Source organism: Balaenoptera physalus (assembly GCF_965194825.1).
Source record: "Balaenoptera physalus genome assembly, chromosome: 17".
Taxonomy (NCBI): domain Eukaryota; kingdom Metazoa; phylum Chordata; class Mammalia; order Artiodactyla; family Balaenopteridae; genus Balaenoptera; species Balaenoptera physalus.
The window spans coordinates 58243639-58255178 of record NC_138895.1 but is presented as its reverse complement, the minus strand read 5'-3'; the positions used below and the strand labels follow the sequence as shown (position 1 = coordinate 58255178).

The following is an 11540-nucleotide window of genomic DNA, read 5'->3' as shown; positions in this document are numbered from 1 at the left end:
AGCCCCTAAGGGAAAAACAGAGCTGCAAACGTTACCAGACTCAGGACATTTCTATATTATTTAAGATCTTCAAGGAACTAACAAAATGACTAGTGACTAGATTTTTCAAACCAAATCAAAGGACAACCCTCAAGTTTAGGAAAAACTGTTGCTTAAATGCCTACCTTCTCCACCACCACCCCCATACATATGCTGAACACATTATACCATCAACGGAGGATTTTAAAATTATAAAAAGCAACACTGATTTTGTATAATGTACATCAAGAAGTCCAAATTAAAAATGGAGTTCTTCTAAAAAAGGGCATGCCATTTTAAAGACATTTATTTTAAAAAGAAGGAGGAGGACAAGGGCAGTACATGTGATTTCCCAAAAATGGAAAATACGAAAGAAAGTGAAAGTATAGTAATTGGATATAAAACTCAGCAACCCTAGTTATCTATAGGATATTAGAACATACCACCAGTCAATTTTAAGTCTCCAAAAAAATCAATAAAGTTTGTGTAATAACTGAAGTCATAATTACTTGTCTTCAAATATACATATAAATCTCTTTAACATTTTGGGGGGGAAGAATATCATGAGCACATCAATCTAATTCTCCTTCATACCAAAATGAAGTGCCTTGGACATGAGAAAAAGTGACAGAACTGATAATCTTGCCTCCGATTCTTTTTATTTTTTAACTAAAACCCATATAAATGTATAATCTGGGAAATGGGGGTTGGTTTATAAAATGTATGGGTTGACATACAAAGTGGTACAGAGAATTACTCCAAAGGTAGTTTTCTGTAGTTCATCATTTACCTGAAACGGAGATTTTTTAGTTAGTCCCACTGGAGTTTGGCTTCATTATGGTATCAAGTGTTTTTCTTCTTATTTTGGAAAAAGGAACTTTTCCCATGGTGATGGCCCTTGTGGAGGCATACACACATCATTTTCCCCTTCTTCCCAATTTCTGTTGGGGTAGCTCTGTGCCCACGTCCACAACATCCCTCATAACTAGTGGATGCCAACTAACCCAGTTTCCTTGGCCAAAGAGATGTAAGAGGAAGTCTTCTGAAAAGCTTCTCAGAAGGTCTTTTTTTTTTTTTTTTTTTTGCATTCTCGGATGAAAAGACGTGATACCACCCCCTCTTCACCACTTCTTCCTGCTTTAAACACTGAAATGATTGCTGAAGTTGCAGCAGCCATCTTGAGAATACAAAATGACAAGCATGAGGATAAAGACAGAAGATGGCAAACAGAAAAAGATAAAGCTTATGTCTTTTATGGCACCTGTTTCAGTAAGAATATTCATCAGCTAGGTATGCAGCAACAAGTTTCTCTTCCATTCGGCTGTCATCTGATATGTCACCAATCACCATGGCAGGGTAAAGGGAACATGGCAGAAACACTAACTCTTAAAGACTTCAGCTCAGAGATAACACAGGTCATATCCGCTCAGGGAAGGTTCATGCTCCCTGGGATCACTTCCCAAATTAAGCACATGTAGGAAGGGCTCTATTTTCTAGTGAACCTAGACTAAGTTAGCATGCTTAGGATTCCAAATTTTCTTCCTGTAATCAATTTATAGTCCTTGAAGAATTTTGAACAAGAAAGTGACATAATCATTTTTGCAAGTAAGAAAAGTCGTTTTGATAATAGTGTGAAGGAAGAATTATAGAAGTCAAGGCTGATATTAGAAAAGCCAGCCAGCAGAGAAATCCAATAAGCTACATAACAATGAGTGAGTAAACTCCAGCAACGAAACTGGAGAGGAAGAAATAGAATGAAAAGAGAGAGAATAGGGATTGTGAAATGAATGGTGAAAATTTTATAAAGACTGTGAAGTAGGAGAGATAAGCTTTTGTTTTCACATGACCTGCAGGTGCTAGAACGGCTATGGGGAAAATAGCATCCATTTTACTGTAGTGTGCTTAACACACAGTGTATACCACTTCTCAAAGAGCAGAGACATGACAAAATCCAGAAAGACTGAAGCACCTGCTTCTCAAGAAATTCCATGAAATTACTACCGATTTTTCTGGTATGCTTTAAACATAGACTTTGTGGAGATAAACTGAGACCTCTAGAAAACCCTTTTAAATGGTGGGCTCTATAATGAGACTATGCTGTTCCCAATTTTTAAAGTATTTGCCCTATTAAGTAAGTTTTTTGTTTATTTTTAGTGCCATATATTATATGAGGCATATAATTTTCAATTTCATTTCACTTGTTAAGAAACTGGAGTGTAATAGAGTGATCATGGTTTAAACATAACACTGTATATGTAGACTGACATGTGCAAGTGCTGCAAGCTCAAAGTGCCTGACTTTCAAAAGCAACCCAATCAGTAAGGACATGACAAATGCACAAAGCAAGTCCATTAGAATGGTTGTTTGGGTCACTGGGCAAGAAGAAGAAGAAAGGAGACAAAAGAACATGAGCTAACAAGTAACTGCTGCTCATTAAATCTGACTAGATCAATAAGTGATGTCCCTTCCATTCACCCACACCGAGCAAGGGTACATTGGAAATAAATGAAAGCCCTTTCTGCTTAGTGTAACAGGAAAAATACATTAAATGGAATTTTTAACATGAATGAATGTTAACTATTTCTTGCTAATAATCTCATTTCATTTTGGTAGGAACAGCCAAATCTCTAAATAATATTGAAAAGTCTGACAAGAAAACTTAATTATAAAACGTGGGGAATTTTAGTGATGGATGCAGTGCAATGTTATCTGACCTTTACATTCCTTGATTATATTGAATTAATAGCCTCAGTGCTAATGGTAATTACTTAAAATGGCATAGTAAAAAGGCCATTGTATTACATAAGATCTCCATGGAAATGGAAACCCACTAGTTTACCTTTTTTAATGCTGTGAGGGCATTCTGTGAACATAATCCCATTCAATAAACTCTGACTTTATTTGTGTAGATAAGTCTCTATCCCCAGACATTTACTTTCCTGCTATCACCACAACCCCCTCTGCTGAGCTCTTGACTCTTGATCTTAAGGGACAATAATCAATGCTGATGTACAACTAGATATGAGCCAGTGTGTTTTATATCTGAGCCAGAGGTCTGGAAAACACTGCCTGTGAGCCAAATCTACAATCTGTTCTTGTAAATAAAGTTTTATTGGAACACAACCATGCCTACTACTGGTGTATGGTCTACAGCTTCTTCTATACTACAAAAGTAGAGTTGAGTAGTTGTGACAGAGAACATATGGTCCCGCAAATCTAAAATATTTATCTCCTGGCCCTTTACAGAAAAAGTTCTACTACCTGTAACCTTTACTAATCATTTAAAATCAACATTGATCACCCTCATTTGTGATCATCAAAGTAGCTCCCAAGACGGTAGCAGAATTTGGGCAATATACAAAATGCTCTTTTCTTGAATTCTAAGGCTATTCTCAGATCTTCAAACTTATAGGTAAGAGGTATCTATCCTTAAGAAGTGGAAACTCAGAACCTCCACAATCTGAAGCATCACTGTGGGAAAATGATGATCATTATTCCCCCAAATTCCTAATTTTTTCCTTCTTATTTTATCCACTTTTCTGCTCATCCTTCCACCAGCAATGCCATTATGATAGGGCATATTATGAGCAAAGAAGCAATGTTTCAGACTATGGATTTTAAAACATATGGCTACCTCATATAAAAATTAAACAAGTCAATCTATCCAAAGGAAACATGATTCTATTAAACCATTTGTACCTCTCATACAGAGAGAATTGTGATTAAATTACCATGTAAATAAGTGCCAGTAGCCAAAGGGTGGTAAGGATATCTGGAGAACAGACTGTAGAATCAACCTATCAGAGGAATTATGGATCCCTGTGGAGACTGCTGGAAAGAAACTAATCCTACCTCCTGCAGTAGGTAAAAGAATCACCCACTGCCAGAGGGAGTATAAATAGGCTGGCATGGGACTAGGAATCTGCAGTTTAAACCAGTTAACCAGGTTCTGATGAAGATTCTTGAACCCCACATTAAGAAACACAATGTTCATTTTCTCCACTGGCATTATACATTTATACACCCTACCTGACAATAATCATTTTTAAAACTATAAAAGCAGTATACACATGTAGTAAGAAAATTCAGTTTTAGAAGACTTGGTAAAATAAATAGGATTTTTTAAAGACAGGATATTTTAAATGACTAAGAAATCTTAAAACCTTGGTAGGTTTAAACAGTACAAATCTCTTCTCCCAGTGTATCATCTGTCTCTTAACTTTGTCCATGGTATCCCTTTTTGAACTATTTGGAATATTTTATTTGGATATAGTTCAATTCATCTATTTCTTTTCCTTATGGTTAATGCTTTGAAAATTTAACTTTTTTTTTTATAACATAGGAGACTGTTTTTTCCTATTAACTACTATTGCTTTACCTTTCACAAGCAGGTTTAACCCAAATAGAGATCCCCCTTGTACTTGGTAGGAATGAAGTTTTGTGTGTGTGTGTGTGTGTGTGTGTGTGTGTGTATCCACAAATTGCCTACATACAGAAGAGTTGAATCCAGATAAAGTAAAAGTAACAGAAGAATAGGAAAAAAGAAGTTTTGTTCTAGGATTCTCAAGGAGAAAATCAAGGAATAACACTCATAAAACAGAATAAGAAATTATGAAATGTGTATTCAGAAATCACATAAAAAATGGATCTGAAAAGAACCAATTAAAATCATTGATTTAAAGTATTAATAATCATTCATTTTTTTAATTAAAAATATTGGAATTATCAAAGTAATGTTTTTAAATGAAGGAGACAAAAATGTAATACAACCAAAACAATATGAAAATTAAAGAGAGAAATTAAAGAGTAAAGAGCCAAAATAGAAAAACAGAAAGTGGGGGCAGTGGGGAGGGGAAACAGTTTGAAGATTGCCCTCAGGGAGATATTTCTGAAACTCATATGGAATCTCCTGGAGCATCTAGCAGCCCAGGTCTTCTTTTTCAATTGTCTTTCTCACTTGGAAGTTCACAAACCATCCCAGTACCCAAAGTTCCTATTTAAGTACCAGGCAAGCTGACCATCTGTCCACACTTGCAGCTGAAACACCAATCCTCCCCAAGTATCATGTGTGCACATGCTCTCGCTCACACACACACACAAACACACACACACACACCCCATAACAAACACATTCATCATAAGGAGTTTCCTTATTATGTGCTTTCTGAGTTTCTTGAGGGTTTCCTGATTGTGACAAGAGCAGGTGCTGAGTTAGAAAAATTTCAAGATTCCAGGATCACCTTCAAGTCATAATTTTTGAACTTGATACCTTTCATCGTTCTTGGTTCAAATTAGCACATCAGAAAGACTTTGCCAAAAGTGGGTATGAAGCAAAATATGTATTTGTTTTGAACTCCCAGGTGCAAGTAGCCAGGAAATGCTTACCTTGATAGGAAGCTGGCTGCTGGTGCATTCCTGATTCAAGTTGCCTTTCCTATAAAAGTGGAATTGGTGACTCACTCCTCTGTTCCACTGTGGGCTTTTTTTGTATTCCTAATTTAGACCCTATAAAACACTTTAGAAGAATGTTTCCATGTCTGTCTCTCTAGGCTCTGAGCTAATAGAGAGCAAGGATAGTATCTTTTTCATCTTTACTTCCACATCACCTTCCATAGATACATAGAAATTCTTTATAACTTTCGAAAAAAGAATGAATTCAAGAATCTATAAAATGCTCTTTATGTAGTTTAGTAGAGCCTAAGGCTATGGAATTCATGCTGTTACAATCACTGAGAAGAAACGTGCAGAAAAAAATAAAAGAAGACCAAAGAGTGTTCCTGGGGGAGCCACATTTAAGGCACAAGAGAAAGAAGCACCATCTAAAAAGACCTAAGAAGAGAAGTATGAAAGTTATTGTAATAAAAATCATGATAACTTCTGGCTTCCAGAATGAGGAGGTGATTGATGGTTTCAGTCAAAGTTGTAAAATTAGAAGGAGAATTTGAAACCAGAAGATTGTGTATGATTCCACCACTTAGTTTCATTCTTTACCCTTGAGATAAAATTTTCTAAAGTCAGTAAAAAAAACCTATGTATTTAGTGCTGTATTTTACACTACTCTAAACAATGGATGTTTATATCACGGTATTAGAAAAGGTATAGTCTCCGCAGAGGCAATGAATATATAAATATTTTCCTATAATAATCAAAACCTACATACTTCTCTAAGTTTAACGCATAGGAGAGAGCTACATGCAATCGAAACTCAGTCAATTACCCTTATGGTGATTAAGACAGTCACCAGAAAACAATTTCAATTTTGTCCATAATAGTAAGTATAGTTGCTGAAAGAATATTCATTTTATTATATCCGTAGCAATTTTTGAAATGGCGAAATACTCGAATTTCACCCATGTTTACCCTATAATAACTTCATAAATGTTCTTTCCTTTTCACTTCCTTTTCGTTATCATTTCTTCTGAAAACAATTTTATAACTTAGAGTTTTAAAATATCATGTTAAAAGTATTCTGATGTATAAGAACCCTGGCAGCAGCAACATCTTTAGTGCTGATTCACTTTTATTTTTAAATTAAGGGTTGTTCTTCCTTCAAGTTATTGGTGTTGAGACATTAATGATAATGTTGATTTTCATGATCTATGGAGTCTTGCCACATACTGGGCAAGGCACCAAGTAGTCAGAGGAAACACTGTTCCTCAATAGCTTTGAATACAAACTGTGGTTCTAATCCTAGTCTTCTGGGGGAAAGGAGGAGGGTGAGTGGAGGGAGCCATGACTGAAATTAAGCACAAAGTAGCAAAACCTAAAAGCCAAATGTTTTTAAATTGAAAATATTTTCATTGGCTTCAAATCATTGATATTAAACGAATAATACTACTCCTGTGGCACTAAAGGTAGCTTCTAAATTATTGTTTCTGATACACAACAAGATGAGTATCACATCCTAAAGAAGCACATCTCTGGATTATAAACATGAGTTATGGAATAAAATAAGGATGAGGAAAATTAATATGGTGTTGATCCAAAGTCGAATAATGACTTTCTCTCAAGAGACGAATGTATCAACATTTTTAAAAAAATAAATTTAAATACTCCAATTTGAAAATTGTACTAACGTAAGAAATTACTAAGAAATCAGAATCTTTATAATACTGGTAGAGATCATATGTGTCAAACTGACAGTACGCTTTTACAAGTAAAGCAAACTAATGATATATTTTTTTCTTCAAAAATGATTAAAACACACAGCTTGGGATATCCAAAGTGTTTACTAGATGTGCACAGAAGACTTTTGTAAGCAGGACAGAGTGACTCATTCCCTGAGTATTCTAGGAAACCAAGGTTGTGTCACTCAGCATCACCATTTGAAAAGTAGGCAATTATCTTACAGGGAAACACAGATCTTCACAAATCAGGTGTAAAAGGTCCAAGGATTAACTAACAGTATGCATAAATACTGAGAATGGGGCTGGGGGTGGGGGGGAATTGCAGGAAGCACTCTTTGGGGAAAATAGTGAAAAGCAAAGGCAGTAAGAGCTAAAATAATACCTACATAGGAAAAATAATCTAAGAAGAATGAAGAAACCACTCAATCAATAGGAAGGCTGAAGGCCACAAGGAATACAGAATGCAGATAACCCTGATACAGGACTATTCTTGGTACTTTCCATTTCCTATTAAATGAGCTATTCTATTGACAAATATTTCAAATTCAGAAATTGTATTCAGGAGTGTTATGGACTAAATGTTTGTGCTCCCCTTAAATTCATATGTTGACATCTTAACCTCCAATGTGATGGTGTTAGGAGGTAGAGACTTTGAGGGGTGATTATATCATGAGCTTGGAGTTCTCATAAGTGGGATTAGTGCTGTTATAAGAAAAGACACAGACCCCAGAGAGTGTTCTCTCCCCCTCTCTCTCTTCTTCCCTCTCTCTCTCTCTCTCTCTCTCTCTCTCTCTGTCTCTCGATAACACCACACTGAGTGGGATCTTATTATACACATGTCGGTTCACTAAATCACCCAGAACAGTTTTACAGAGCATATTTTATGAAGTACTTATTCTTCATTGACTTTTAGTGAACAAACAGAAAATATAAGGGCATACTTCAAAAAGCCTTATTACTTTAGATGGTATTTATAAATTTAAAAAATGGCAGCTAACACGTGGGCTCCCTGAGAAGTCGTGCATACTACTTCAGAGAGACTCTGAAGCCAGACTTCCTGGTTTACTGACTCGTTCATATTATTATCCATCAGGTCCTGGGCAGGGTCTCACATCTTTCGAGCATTTATGTGCAAGTAGTATTCTAAGTGTTTTCCATCAATTAACCCATTTTAAAAGATGAGGCAGTTGAGGCACAGGAAGGTGTAATAATTTGCCCAAGGACACCCAGCTAAGTAAATGCAGAGCTGGAATTCCAGTTAAGAACACTTGACTCTGAGCCCAAACTTAGTTTAAATGCTACACTATAACTTTTACTTCAGTACTTTGGCTACAATAGTTATTTAGAAATGGGCAACTATACTTTTTTGGGGCGAAGAGCCAATTTTCCTTAAACAGGGAAGGGTCTCTCCATAGGGGATGTTTCTACTTCTGTATCCTAATAGCCTTATTAGGAGAAAGTCTTGTTGAAGAAAATGCTGCAGTTTGGTATCAAAACAAACCATTAACTCTCATCTCAACAGACTCTCAAAACTGCATGACAATGTTCTGCTGGTCTCTTTAATGATCTACCACAATTAACAAATCTCTTCTCTCATGAAACCGACGTGAGTATCTCATGCCCTTGCCCCATAAGTTGAGGCACTAACTTGAAGCTATCTGATGGGATCTCTTCATCTTCTTGATTCCAAGCGTTGAGACCTATGCACACAGAATTTGCACATGTGCCATCCTCCTTCCTTTCGAAAACAAGAGATCACCTGTTCTTCCTCCTAAGGCCTACCCCTCCACTAGCATTCTGGATCCTGCCCCACTGCATTTACTCAGAAAACCTGCCTGTTGATTATGCCTTTTCCATCTTGTGTTCTGAAGCTCAAGCCTCAATAATCTTCCCTCTAACCTCACAGCCTCCTCCAATTACCACTTTTTTTCTCTCCATCCTCAAGAGCCGAACTTGAAAGTGTCATCTGTATTTTTTATCTCCATTTCCTCCCTACCACTAAGTCCTCAGCCCAGAATTCCACCAATAACATTCCATGGAAACAGCTTTCACTAAAGTTAACAATAATCTACAAATGGCTAAGTCAAATCCTGTCTTACTTGATATATCAGCAACATTTCACACATCCTGCTTCTGATACACGAATTTCAATCTCCGTCAGAGAGCTGTCCTGGACTTCCACATCAATATACCCAGCTGCCTACCTGATGCCTCTGCTGATGTCTCAAAGGCACACCAAATTGAACTCATGCTTCCTCCAAACCCATCCCTTTACAACATTTCCCTTTTCAGTGAAAGGCTCATAGATCCATATAGGTTTACAAATTATTAATCCATGAGTCCCTCTTCAAGCCTTCCTCTCCTTCAGCTCATTCCAGTTTTTCCATTACTATTGATTTTATCTCCTAAGTATCTATTTCATCCACATACAGTGTATATGCCATATATTATGAAACACCCCAGCAGGATACGGGACACACTCTGCAATCAAATACATTAATATTTCTGCAGTGAAACATTAATTAATACATCACTAAATGTGATAAATAACAACTATAAATAGCTTCATGTCAGTTTGTTTCAGGTTTTGCTGCCATTTGAATTAAGCTAGGTCAGATTTTCCATCAAGCGTGTTATAATTAGAGCTTTCAGTTATTGGAGCTGAATTTCAAAATTGTGGCTAAGCAATTGTGAATCTGTGCCACAGTTTATCAAGAGCTAATGTGGATAGTGGTTAAGATCATGGACACCAGAGCCAGACTGTCTGGGTTCAATTTCATCTCCACCACTAACCAGACCTTGGACAAGAGACTTAACCTCTCTGCGCCTTAAATTCCTCATCTGTAAAATAGAATGACAAACTACCTACCTCATAGGATTGCCGTGGGGATTAATAAACTAATGCATGTAAATTGCTTAGAACAGTTTTTGACACAAAGTAAGCATTCAATAAGTATTAGCTCCCAGAAAGTTTTTACTATCACAGACAATGGTGTAGTTCAATGTCCTTCTACTTATGCCACTATGAACACCTCCTAGCCATAGGATTATTGGGTTAGATGAAATGTCATTTAAAATTTGGATAAATAGTAAAAATTGTCCTCCCCAAAACTTCCCATAATTAATGATTAACAGTTAACTCTCAAAAATGATATAGGATTTTACCCTCATCCCAATATCCTTAAAAGCACTGGGTTAACTCAACCAATTTTTGCAAATCTGAAAGTGAGAAAATGATATCTCATTTTAATAATTCCTTTAATCATGAGAGATTCCTTTAAAATTTCTTTAATGTTGAGAGAAGAACACATTTCATATATGTACTGGCTATTTGTGTCTCTTCATTTTCATGCCTTCTGTTCATTTTAATTGTGACATTCCTGAGGTTTCTTTTTTTTAATTGAGATATAATCGGCATATAACGTATTAGTTTCAGGTGTACAGCATAATGACTTGATATTTGTATATCAAATTTGTATATTGTAAAATGATCACCAAAATCATCAAACCAAGAAACTGAGGTTCCTTAATATTTAAAAACTCTTATTGAAGAAATAATGGAAACTAAGATTTTTCTTTCATATACGTATATATATAAATATGTGTATATATACATATATAAAATATTTTCATGTCATTATGTCACCCATATGACTTTCCCACACCTCACGAGGATGAACCTGCCTTAGACCCCCTGCCATGCTCAGTCACTAAGTAGGAAGAGCCAGCAGGAAACATGGGCTCCGTGCAAACACAGTGGTAGATTCAGACTCAGCAGCAGGGGCTATCAATCAGTTATGCTCCCTGCAGCAGGAGAGTTCAGCAGCATGTTTCCATAGCTACACGGCCCACCTTTGCATCTTACAAATCTACTGCTTCATGAAGGTTTTGAGAACAGCTCCCCTACACTTCCTTTGGGTCTCTCTCCCTGAGGTGCATCTTGAAAGGGGACATTTAGTGGGATGAACTAGAATTTCATCACTGTGGTTAATCACAAGACCACAGCTGGTACTCATCCTCACCCTCCTCCACGTTCCATTCTAAATTCCCTGCATCTTCATCTGTGATCTCAGGAGGTGTGGCTGGCTTGCCTGGTAGTGTGACCCAAAACCTCCTTCCTGAGAGGTATGAGCCCTCAGCAATCATACTTTTCTCAGGTCACACTGTTACAGCTTGTCCATCATGAGCGCCACACATATTCCTTCCTGCCCCATTGTATAAAAGGACCCTATATCCTCCTCCCGCTGATCGGTTGTTAACCGTTGATGGTGATTAACATGGTGGTGATTCCTTGCCTCTAATCCCTGGGCACAAAGGGTCCAAAGTGCCCTGACAGCAGATGAAACTTATAATCAATGGGACCCTTGCTGTGTCCCCTGGCAAGAGTGAGCCTCC

At 36.9% G+C, this 11540-nt stretch overlaps 1 long non-coding RNA gene across 1 annotated transcript in view; it reads right to left on the bottom strand.

Moving 5' to 3' along the window:
- LOC309647239 overlaps positions 1-11540 on the bottom strand; it is a 154241-nt gene that overhangs the window by 51364 nt on the left and 91337 nt on the right. The window lies entirely within an intron of this gene.